The sequence below is a fragment of the Pinus tabuliformis genome, chromosome 5_1 (genome assembly GCF_031772625.1).
Source record: "Pinus tabuliformis cultivar Carrire ecotype Pingquan chromosome 5_1, CPIR1, whole genome shotgun sequence".
Lineage (NCBI taxonomy): Eukaryota > Viridiplantae > Streptophyta > Pinopsida > Pinales > Pinaceae > Pinus > Pinus tabuliformis.
Window position 1 is genome coordinate 748853856 of NC_142305.1, and position 13168 is coordinate 748867023.

Below are 13168 nucleotides of genomic sequence, written 5' to 3' on the forward strand. Positions count from 1 at the left end.
AACAGAAAAACATCATGATAAAATGAAAACACACCACATACAAGTACATATGCACATTTTATTTTCAAGCACATAACTTCCATTAGGTTCAAAATAAATTGAAATAACCTCAAATCATACCTCATTGGTAGTTCATCGATAAGGTACACTTGCAATTATGTTCGCTTCATGTCACAACAAGTCAAACTAACATATTTGACCAAATAATCATGTATAGACATATCACATTAGGTTAGCTCAAACACAACCATCATAGATCAACATCATAAATCACATGTAACTATAATAAACTAGAATAATAGATCACATATAATCATCATATACCATAATCATAAATTAGATGCATAATAAAACTAAATAAAATGTTGATACTTATCCTTTCATCAATCCTTAGCTTCTACCTTTGTCTTTAGTTCGTACTCACTATGGATCAATTTCCACACCAGACAAGCACCATGCGCCTTCTCCTCAACCATGTGCACATACACATAGTGTGAATCACACACATACAACTACACACATCATAGAACACCATGCAATACATCCATCTACACCAGTACTACATGTGCCACATGTACACAGTAACACCTATACATTGCAACCACCTGCACAACATGTACACAACACCACATGTACATTGCACCATTGTAAAACATGTACACAATACCACATGTACACAGTACCATGTGCATGACATGTACACGACACCATATGTACACAGCACCATGTGCACAACATGTACACATCACCACCTACACATAGTGCCACTTGTACAACATGTACACAACACCACATGCACACAGTACCACTTATACAGTCATGCACGCAACACCATATGTACATAGTGCCAGATGTACAACACGCATACAACACCACCTATACATAGAACTACATGTCCAAAATATGCATAGCATCATTTGTACACAACATTGCATATCCAACATCTACATGGCACCATCTATACGTAGCATTGCATATGCAATATCCGCACAACACTACATGCACATAATATCACATATGCAACATGTGCACAATAATAATACCACACATCCAAAATCTTATTGTCTTTACCAAGCAACCTTGCTTCCAGTGTCTTATCCATGTTTGTCTCATCATGTCACAGACCACATTGCTTTCATTTCATTGTTGTATCCCCTGGTATAACCTATGCATAGCATATATGTAATATAATCACATAATATCAACTCATAAACACATGACACTGGCCTCATATATTTTTTAGGGCCACTCCTCCCCATTTATTCCTCATAAGATCAGGAACCTCTTCATGTCATTTGCATGCGTAAGAAATCATTCCTCCACAAGAATGATTCTTGATGACCATGTCAGATAGTGATATAGATACATGGACACATACATACATATATACAAACATTCATATAAAACAATCATGATCCTCTCCGACAATGATATGCGCACACACACACACACATATATATATATATATATATATATATATATATATATATATATATATATATATATATATATATATATATATATATATATATATATATATATTAGCGTCAATAGCCATGATCCATGCTGACCCTTTCAAACATGACATACATACACACCTACATGTATACATATATAAACATTAGCATAATCATGATCATAACATAATTACCAGATATAAAGGTCAAGGGCTATGAGAACTTCCTTTATTCATGCAACATATGCACAAGATTAAGAATAGTCATTCCCAACATAGCCAAGGCATTGGACACCTTAGATCCATTTACTCTACCTTTTTTCTTACCTTTCTCATGACTTTACTACCACCATCCATTTACCACAATAAACTCAACCAGTCCAACCGACTGTCATATTCTTACCTTCCACTGCACTTACTCATGCACATATTTTCATTTGAGCCTTACATGTTAGGTACCACATGACTCTTCCCAAGTTACATTAATTTTCTCTTTTCCCAACCAATTCCCAAGACTCTCAAAATAATCAAGGAAAGATGGGAAGAAAAAAAGAATAAAACCATGTAAAACCAACAAGAATATGACACCACAAACAAAGTGGCATGATCATGCACTAGACGTAAGAAAACTAAAAATCAAGTGTAAAAAGATCACAAAATCACAAAAGAACAAAACTAACAATAGACACCATCACTCAATCCCCATGGTTCCCAGTGATTCTAAGGGAAATCTCAACCTAAGCCTTCTTCAAGATGTCATGGTAGTCTCCTTTCCATGCAATCCCCTGCATCATACCACCATAAACACATAACTTTGAGTGCATAAATAAACATAACAATACACTAGATACCTTATATTGTTGTGCCAAGAATGTTTCCTTGTAGCTGAACACATTCATGCAATCTCTCAAGGGACTCCAATCCCCTTGACAAATCCACCTGTAACTAGAGACTAACTAATATACCTATCAAATACATGTCGATGAATATAGCACATATCCACATAAATTCAGACAAATCAAGGCTAAGAAGACTTCGTGTGTGAAAATCACTCATCCATTTGGAATTATGGTTTCCAAACATGTGCCAAACATAGCCCAAGGAATTCTTGCCCGATTCCTTTATTTTACCTTTTTACCTTGTTCCAATCGAGGCTTAGTTATATAAACACATCAACTATTACCTTGTCACACTAATACCAAGCATATTTCCTACAACTACACACACATGTCAACCACATGTTCCAAATATTGAGATGATAATATCTATCAATTTAAAATAAACCTTTACCAAGACTAACAATCATGTCATAATCCATAGTCAACTCACAGTTATTAGACATAACGCTACACTGATCACCTACTTACACTCAAGTACATATCAATTGTCCCAACACCTATGTATTAGTACAATCATCTTAAAACAAGATCATTGGAACACATACTCATATTATGAAACTCATCAAACATTCAACCAACTTGCAAACATACCATGTTAAATAAATCAACTAGACACCCAACACTCAAGCACCAAATATATGTCATAATCAAAAAATCAAGCACAAGGTAAAGGACATAAGCAAGTTCATACCTTAATGTATCTTAGGGGAGGCAATCTTGTCTACACAATCAATCCATATTATCACGATATATCTTCATAATATATTAGCTTAAACATAAGTAAGACTATGATATCCAAATAGTGACTAGCTAGCATGTTTACATCATAACTCATACACAATTATCATTCACACATATGCAAAGTCAATCTAGATTAGTACAACACCATATCACAAATATGTCTGCTCATACCTGCATGTTGTAACCCTAACCATCTGCATAGGCCAATCCAATTTAGTGTGATTCATATAACATCAAGATCTTTAATGCAATGAACATAACCATTAGACATATGACCAATCAAAATTACAACATCAAGCTCTAAATGAAATAAACCTAATCATCAAGTTAATAGAATATAACAACAATAAGTTATATATCATGCTCATAAACAACATATAACCTAATCATCAAGTTATCTAACATAAAGCAACAATAGAAATGCATACAACCACAACTTACCACCATTCTTGACTATTCGACTCATATGCATATGACTATGCTAATAAACTATCATCTATCTATTACATATGCATTTGGGTACATCAAATCCCAACATCCAAATCAATGTTTTAGGGCTTATCAAACCCTAATTCAATTTCTTCATACCCTAAACAAGTCACCCCTTTGAATGCCTCCTTCCTAGACAGTTTCATGACTTGAAGACATCTAGAAATAGCCTCTAGAGAGACTAGCGCAGGTAAGCCCTTATGAAGGTGTGCTGCAGAGCAGTTGAGTCCATTGCCAGGGTGCTCTGCAGAGCACTTAGGCTTCCTTTCACTTGCGTTGGGCGAGAATGAGCAAAATTCACATAGGGTTTGGGGAATATTCTTATCTTTTGGAGTCATCTAGAAGTTTCCCTCACTTATCAACTCCTATGAGCTCGAAAATGGATGAGGAATGAGTTAAGGTGCATCCTATCCTCTCATCCCTTCCTCCATGGAACTAATCCTAAGTATGGAAGGCCATTCAATGCTACCATTAATGACAAAACAAGTTTGTCATGATGCTACAAGTTTGTCATGATTTTGATGTGATGTGGATGGGATCCAAGCTGGAGGAATGGCTTTGAATTAGACACCAATGGTTGTAATTCCTTCTTCTATTTAATAAAGTGTTTGAACCTTTTTCCCATATGTTTTTATTATTTCATAATGCTTATGTGTGTGAATTGTATCTGATTCCTTTCACTTATATTCAATAGATCGTATGCTTTGATCGGCTTTTGTCTTCTGTTGTGTTTACAGGGTACTTCTAAAGTGGATTAAGTATGGGAAGGAGCGACGTAATCGATGCAAGGAGACGAGAGGAAAGAAGAACCACCAGTAGGCCTTATATATTCTCATCTTATCTATTGCTTATAGAAAAATTCTAAAACACTTTAAATTGTTGTTCTAGATACAATTACTTATCTAGGCAATTAGTATTTATCCATAGATACTAAATTCTCCAAAACACTATCATGTACATAACCATAACATCAAAAGAGATGTACATAAACCTAATGCATATAACAATCCTTGACTTAGTACCTGCATGCCAAACATACAATACTTGTATAGCGATCTTCTCTTACCCTAAAGCCTAATGCTGCAACCTCATTATGATGATTTGCATTTCCTGCTCTATCTCAGCCAACACATTAACATCATAACATACCAATATCACCCTAATGACCTAAATTGCATACCATGACTTCACAAGGCATGTTAAACCTTCTATTCATGCATAACTATAACCAAGACCATACGACTGCATATAAACATATAAAAAATGAGTAGAAAACCATATTCACATCATTCTAGCTATATTACATTCATCAATGCATGACCATATCAACCACATAAATCATGACCTCATGCATGATGACAACCACTACTCCATTGTGCAGACTACCACATGCAACCATCAACATGCATAAGGAAAGCCTAATCAACTACACATATGCTTGAATGCATGTAGTCAAGCATAAGCAAGCAATTCTTGTAACCAACCTACAGGACTGATGTATGTAATCAAGCAACAGAGAATGTAGCCTAACATATAAGGATGTAATTAGGTTTCATATAATCGTATAACCAGCCATATATTTCTGACGATGAATTCCAAAAATCAAAATCAAGCTCCTCATGATAACCTTACTACAACCATGACCAACATGATGCAATTCAACACGCACATGGAATACAAGCGTAACAAACACACATGCAATTAACATGCATGCATGACTAAGAACCTTCACCCAAGGAGATCACAACCACACTTTGATACCACTATGTAACACCCTCCTCCCACATCTACCCAAGTAACCAATTCCATCTGGGTAAACATGCAATGAGAGGCTACTACGATTGGATTCTACCTCCTATGTCACCTTAACGAAGTGGAATCGATGAAACACATCAACCAACCTATTCACATCAGCAACAGAGCCCTAAGGAAATAATTCATCCACTCAGACATCATGTCCCTGCATCCCACTAATGTTCTAGACATCTTAAACCTCAATCACTCTCATTCTATAACCATGACAATGTCCAGAAACCCAAATTGGCTCTCACAGGCTTGCCTACCAGCGTTTAGAGACCCAATTTTCCAGTGTTATTCTAGCGACCCCGATATTTGAGCTACTTTTTCAGGCCCAAAGCCTAGGTCACTACCCAAAATGGAATGATAGCTTAAGATTAGTCAAAGAAAAGGGAAACAATGATGGGAAAGAAATAACTTAAATAAGACCTTAATCATATCCCTACTAGCCATGATAGGCATTTATTCAAATAGATCATCATGTAACTTACAGGTGTAAACAACAAAATTAAACATAGGGATCTTGTACTTATCTGAGAGTCACTAAGAACCATTGTTCCTTCATGCCATTTTTTGCATTACCATCTATTAGGCTATAGATACATTATCCATTCATTTACAAGCTAAAACATGTTGAGAGCCATACATAGTTGTTGTCATAAAACACACATATAACTAGCATAATAACAATATAAATACTGATGAAAGTACAACCATATATACCACATATAATGCATCAAAATGCTCATAGAAATGCAAGGATAAATAACCTTTCATTCATGATGCAAAAACCAAACCCAAGATGGGACTTCCACGTTCCACCTGATCATAGAATGGTTGAGCCAAATCTCTCTTTAGCCATTCACCCTTGTGCCATATTCTAAGCATGAATGTGGAACTCAAACCAAAAGAACCAACTAGGGCATACGAAGGCTAAACCATCTCACCCTCATAAATAGAAACTAGGTTTTACCATAATCCATCCCAGATCACTAGGCCAACACATTGAACACATCATGACAAGCTTTACCATGATCTCCACCCGATGACTAGGCCAAACAAGCATGGATGCCACCAAATTTCTCCACCTACACCATGAGAAAATTTCTTGTCTCCTAGTCTCTCAGGATTTACCACAATCCAAACCTAGATCACTAGGCCCTAAATCGAGACCCTCTCTCTCAGCTTTACCGCATATCAAAAAATCGAGACTACTAGGCCCAACGGAGAGAAAAACACCTCTTGGTTTTATCGTATATCCTTCCATTCACCGACGAGGATTCCTAGGCCCACCGAGGCAACATAGTGTTGGCTTTACTGCAACCCACACTTTAGCTTAGGGGTCACTAGGCTAGTGGCTTTACCATAATCCACATTCTGGTTCAGGGACCACTAGTCCATGTGCTATGTCATTCAGAGATCCACCTGACTTAGCTTCGTATCCATCCAAAAATTGAGTTCAGCCAAAACATGAGAACCCCATCACACCATGGCTATCCAGAAATGGCAGGGCTAGGCTAAAAACCTTGTTACACCTAGAAAAACCCATGCCACAACAAAAACATAACCACATGTAATATCATCCATGCCAAATCTAGCAAGTAAAATACACATGAAATCGATACCTACAATGAATCATGTTATAACAGCGTGATCCTGCCTTTCTCTACTTGATCTTTTCTTCCTCTTGCAGTTACTTTTCTTTCTCTAATGCCAAAATTCTCCAAGGAAACTCCATGTCTAAGAGTGAGTGAGTGAGTGAGAGAGAGAGAGAGAGAGAGAGAGAGAGAGAGAGAGAGAGAGAGAGAGAGAGAGAGAGAATAATGAGAGAGCTCCAAAACACAATTGACAAAAGGCTACACTGACCAAGATATTGCCAGCTGATCCTCCGAATTTTTTTTATGAATGAGGCCGATATTTTCTTCATTTTTCAAAATTTTTCTTCAATTTCCTCCTCACATGAAACTTGTGACCTTTCACCTCCTTTTTCTCCTAGTTTCCATTATTTTCATAAATAAATGTGCCAAAAATGCCATTTTTCCTTTATAATGCCTTAGCCATTGCCTTTGCCATTTTCCTTAGCCATAAACAACCAAATGAACACCCTCTAGGATGTCTTGCCCAACATTCAGCTTGGAATACATGTCCCATCATCCGTGATATTTATATATTTTAAATGACTTTTTAACTAGAGCTATTACAAAAGGAACCTCCTACTCCCTCACTGAAGGATATGACCCTCAACACCTTTATGGACCACATTTCAAAATTTTCATACTAGATCCACCTATCTTAATCAACCATCTAAAAATGTAGGCCACCTTTCATCTTATTTTCAAACTGGACCCACCCTAAACAATATTCTCAAATTGAATACTCGGTACCAAACATTGATCTACATGAATAAATAAATACCAAATAAAGGAATAATTGAATACAAATTACACCAATCATTGAATAACCATATCATTGAGCAAACCAATATACCAAGCCTCAACCAAATCAACATTGTGAAATATTAAGCCAAAACATTGTCAATCCAAATCTTGTCAAGTACCAAGTAAAACCCTAACTCACCAACACTATCAAATACACTACCAAGAAATAGCTAATAAATCATTCTTTCATAAGCGCAAAACTTTCAATAATTCCAAACTCATTTTGGAACAAGTATAATCATTGAATTTGAACAATATTGATCAAAACATTTGACAATTCCTCAAACCCTAACTCATAAGATGCTAAGTTAAACTATAAAATATCAAGCCAACAATATTGTCACATATCAAAGCAAGTTGCAACAATCAAGAAAAATTATACATCCATATTAGTAAGCTTCTTTGTCATCAACTTTTGTCACAAATATTCATCAAGAATAAATCCTTCGTAGGAATCACATTGTCTCAGTAGGAATAAAAATGTTGTCACAAGAAGTATGCTAGTGTAATAGGAATCTTGTCCATACTCTACCTCACCCATTCACAAATCACTGCATGTAACATCACTAGTAGTAGACTCAAAACATCATGAAATAGAATACAAGCAACAACATCTCTATCTTGCATCAAACATTTCCAAAACCTTGTCATAGTATAACCATGAAGAGACTAGGTTTATCTCTACAGAAAGCACATAGAAGTAAATCCCCTGTCCATAAAAATATACACCATGAAAGTGATCTTTAAAAATTAATCACACAAATAATTTTCCCACAAAATGCTAATCTCTTCATTACAGTGTTTCAAACTTTGACATAAATCATCAAACTAAAATTCTAGTTCTATAACGACCCCTTGTTTATTTTCCATGTAAAAAATAAAAGACCAAGGTCATGGGACACATTCGAAGTTGAATGGTGGGCACATCTTATAGCGAGGATCACTTTCAGTTTATTTATGGATAAGGAAATTGGAAAAGACATTTAAAAATGAAAAGAGGCAATAATTGGCATTTTATTTATGAAAATAAAGGAAAAAAAAGAGAAAAGGAAGCTGAAGGGACACATATTTGCATGAGAGGGAAATTGAAGGGAAAATGAAGAAAATAGAGGTCTGAAAGATAAGAAGGCTTTTGAGGATCATTTCATAGCTTTTTTTGGTTTATATTTTGTCAGTTGAGCCTTTTGTCAGTTTATTCTTGCACACTTATAGCATTCTTGGAGCATGCTTGGAGCACTTTAGCATTCACTTGTGTTGGGATGGGGTCCCCTGGGTCAGTTTTTGGGTTAAGATAACCCAAGTTTTGATACAGTTTTGTAATTAATGTAAAGTCTCCATGATTTTTGAATGTGGAACGCATAGATGAATAGGAATCAAAGGGGTCTAGCCCCTTTTTTATGTAAACTTTGAGTCGGTTTTGAGATTCATCCATGGTTTGTGGACCATGGCATTGTATGAAAAAGGCTATAAATAGGTGTGTCTTATAGAGTCTAAGGCATGTTTTTAGATAAGAATTGATGATGGCTAAGAAGTGATAGTGAAGAAAAGTGGGTCAGATAGGAGAAGAAAAGCTCTGCATCTGAGTGCACAGAGGCCTAGGTAGAATCCACAGCTAAGTGCGTGGACCCCTGCAACTGTGTGCTCAGGGTAGTGTTGAGTCTGTAACCTTGAATTGAAGATCAATAAAAAGTATGAAGATCTGAAGGCCGTTTTAACAGAGTTGTAGCAATGGGCCGTAAGAGTTTATCGATCTACGTTAAGGAAGATTTGAGGTGCTAAAAGACATTGCACTAGTCTCTACATGCAAAAAATTGGGTTTAACATCCCCCCATACTGCTTCGGGTGATAGTGCAGCCTGTGCTACGCAGGTTGTTTCTGAAAGGGATAGTAGTGTAGGTTTTTTTTGGTTGACGCAACTAACTCTGAACCTGGGTCAGGACCCCTTAAGCCAACAACTTGGTTTGATAAAGAAGGAAAAGGAAATAAGGAAAGAATAAGGGAACAATTGGATCAACAACTACAACTCAATTGCTTGGCAAGTAATCGGTTGCATGGTATATGCATGTGATTTCATGGTTATGAATTGTCATTTTCATGGATATTTTCCTAGATTGATTATGGTTTTAGCCTTACCTTTCCATTTCCTCAATAGGCATGGTGTTGTGGATTTTCCACTAGATTGTTTTCTAATTGATCCTCATGTTCCTTATGGATGTGGGTTGGCACAAATTCTCTTGAAGCCCTGGAAAAAATTGGTTTTAGTTACTGGTCCTGGAGCCTATGTTTGGAAAAATTCTCTGGATCCCTTGGCAGGTTGGGCTACTATTCCCTAGAGCTGGGTTGGAAAAACTTTTTGGATACCTAGAAGGTTGTGGGATGAGTTACTAGTTCTGGGAGCCCTGAAAAACTTGGCTATAGAATGATCTAGTTGGTTTTAGTGATGTTTGACCGTAGAGGTGGAATCATTTTTGTTGAGAGTTGAGGTGCTTTGGCCTTTAGAAGCCCTAGTTGGTTTGTCTTGGTTTATTCCATGAGATCCCACATTCATGCTTCAAATATGGCATGGGGGTGATTGGATGAAAGAGAGATATGGCTTAGCCCAATCTATGGTCGAGTGGTATGTGGAAGTCCATGACTTGGTTGGAATTTTTATATGTTAATATGAGACATTTTCCTATTGTGATCTATAAGCATTTGTAGTGATTATGTTGGTTATATTATGGCTGAGTTTCCATGGTTTCTATGTTGCTTATTTTATGGTCATCTGTTGGTTATATGATGTGTACCATCTTTGGCTCTTGTCATGAATTGTTTAGTTATTGATTGGTTGATGAATGTATGGACTAATAAGTGTTATTGAAGCTATGTGGATAGGGAATACAACCTTCTTGGTGATTCTTAGATAAATATCAGACTATTATGATCATATATGCATTCATGACCTATAGCTTCTATGTTTTTCGTGTGTTTAATGAAATGTTTGTTATGGATTTGGTAGTCTAGGTCAAGTTTTTTATTCAAGATTGAATGTTTAGCCTTGTCATCATGTTAATAATGATTCTGAAAAGTCTAAGGAAATTCTAGGCAGTGGTCTAGAGGTTGGCCTAAAACGGTGGAACAGATCCCAATATTGCATGCTCAAAACTAAATATTTTGGGTCATAAGCACTGGCAGCTAGGCTTATGAGTGAAACTATAGCCTCATAATTGCATGCATTCCTTGTTGTGGGTGTGTTTGTGGGTCCAAGGATGAGAAAAAAAGTTCCAACTCAGGGTTTTGTGACCTAAGGTGGTTGTCTAGCCTCTGAGTAACTTATAGTCCCTGTCGGATGTCAATATGTGGTTTTTTGTAGGCACCACTCCATTAAATGAAACTAGGAGGTTGATTCAAGTCATAGTGACAGTCGCCTCATGTTTTCCCTAGCAAGCTTGTGAAATTGGGTAAATTTGGAAGTGGTGGGGATAGGGTGGTCTAAGAGTTTCCAGGTTCAAACACTTGGATTGGATGGGATATGTATATGGTTATCCATTCATAGTATGTCAGACGTGCATCATGTTGTTTATTATGTAGTTTGTGTCATCATGATGCCAATATGTTGGTTGATGTGGAGAAGGAGATGTATATTATCAGAACAAGCCACATTGGACCTTGGAGTAAACAAAAGATTGTCGTATAGATATTTACATTTTTCTTATAGGTATGATGGTTAATGGTTTTTATATGAATTATGGTTATATGCATGCATGTCATTCTATTGTTGTTGTGGTTAAATGCATGATAGATGCTAGTTAATCAGTCTGGTCATAGGCACATGCACTAGATAGTCATGCATTGTAGTAACTTGTTTTTATATGCATTGTAGTCATATGCATGATGATTATGGTGATTGCAGCTGAGATATTGATGTTATTATGTACCGTGCTAATCTAGATTGGCCTACGTAGATGGTTATGGTTCTGGCATTCCAATATAAGTCGATATACTTGTGATATTGTGTCGTACTAATATGGATTGACTTGTGCATATGTGTTAGCCTTCCGTGAGATACATTAAGTTATGAGTTTGATTATGTAATCTATTGGGTTTATCTAACATGGAATATTTATAAGAAATAGAATATTAGGGATGAAGAGGAGAGTAATGGAAAATGGTTCACACGACTCCCTTTAGAGGCTTGACCTCAAAATACGGAATGAAAAAGTGACATGATTACGTGGTATGTTTTAAGATAAAAAAAATTATGGGAAATAAAATTTAAGTTTTCGTAAGTGTGGTTAAATTTAGTAGAGGTTTGGAGATCGAGCCATTATATTAGTTTCCTCCTCCTACATTAGTGTGGACCATGGACAGTAATGGGTTATGTTTAAAACTTGTTTGAGTGTTTGAATAATTGCATGATATGAGTATGTGTCTATAAGATTGCATGAAGGAATGATCTTGTTTTAAGATGGTTGTACTAACACAATAGCTACTGAGACAACTGATATGCACTTGAGTCTAAGTGGGTGCTAGTTGTAGTAATATGACTAATGGTTGTGATTTTATTATGACATGGTTGTCAGTCTCGGTAAAGGTTGATTTAAATTGATATAAATGATGTATTGATCAGATTTGGAACATGTGACTAACATGTATGAACAGTTGCAAAGAAACATGCTTGGTATTATCATGACAAGGTAACAATTAATTTGTTTATATAATAATTAAAAACTGGGTGATGTGATAGCACCTAATATGACTCAAATGCAGCAAGGAAAAAGGTAAAATATATTAATTGTGTGAGAATTCCTTTTGGATATGTTTGGAAACCACTATTCCAAATGAATGAGTGCTTTGGATGAATACAAGAAGTCTTCTTAACCTTGATTTTGTCTGAGATTATGAGGATATGTGTTAAATTCATGAACGTGTATTTGACAGGCATAGCAATTTATTTCCAATTATTTCTAGATTCGTCAAGGAATTGGCATCCCTTGAAAGATGACATGTAGGAATTTGCAGGGTAAGTTCCTTAGATAGAATATCAAAGGACACTGCTCACAAATAGATCATAGATCAATACACTAGTATTCTTGACATGGTTAAAACCCTCAAAGAGGAAAACAGTCCATGACCTGAGCCAATGTGACCACTTCAGACAATTTATTAATGTAAAAGAAAGAAAATTTACGTAAGACTCTCTCATTGAATGATCACCTAAAAAATGACCCTCCATGCTCTTTAAATAGAGGTCATGGACCAATCAGGTGTTAAGCCATAGATCAAGTGTCAGTAATATTAAGGAGAGAATGAATTGTCAGATCACTTCATGTCTAGAACATATTGTGACCGTCAGATTGTAAGTTACA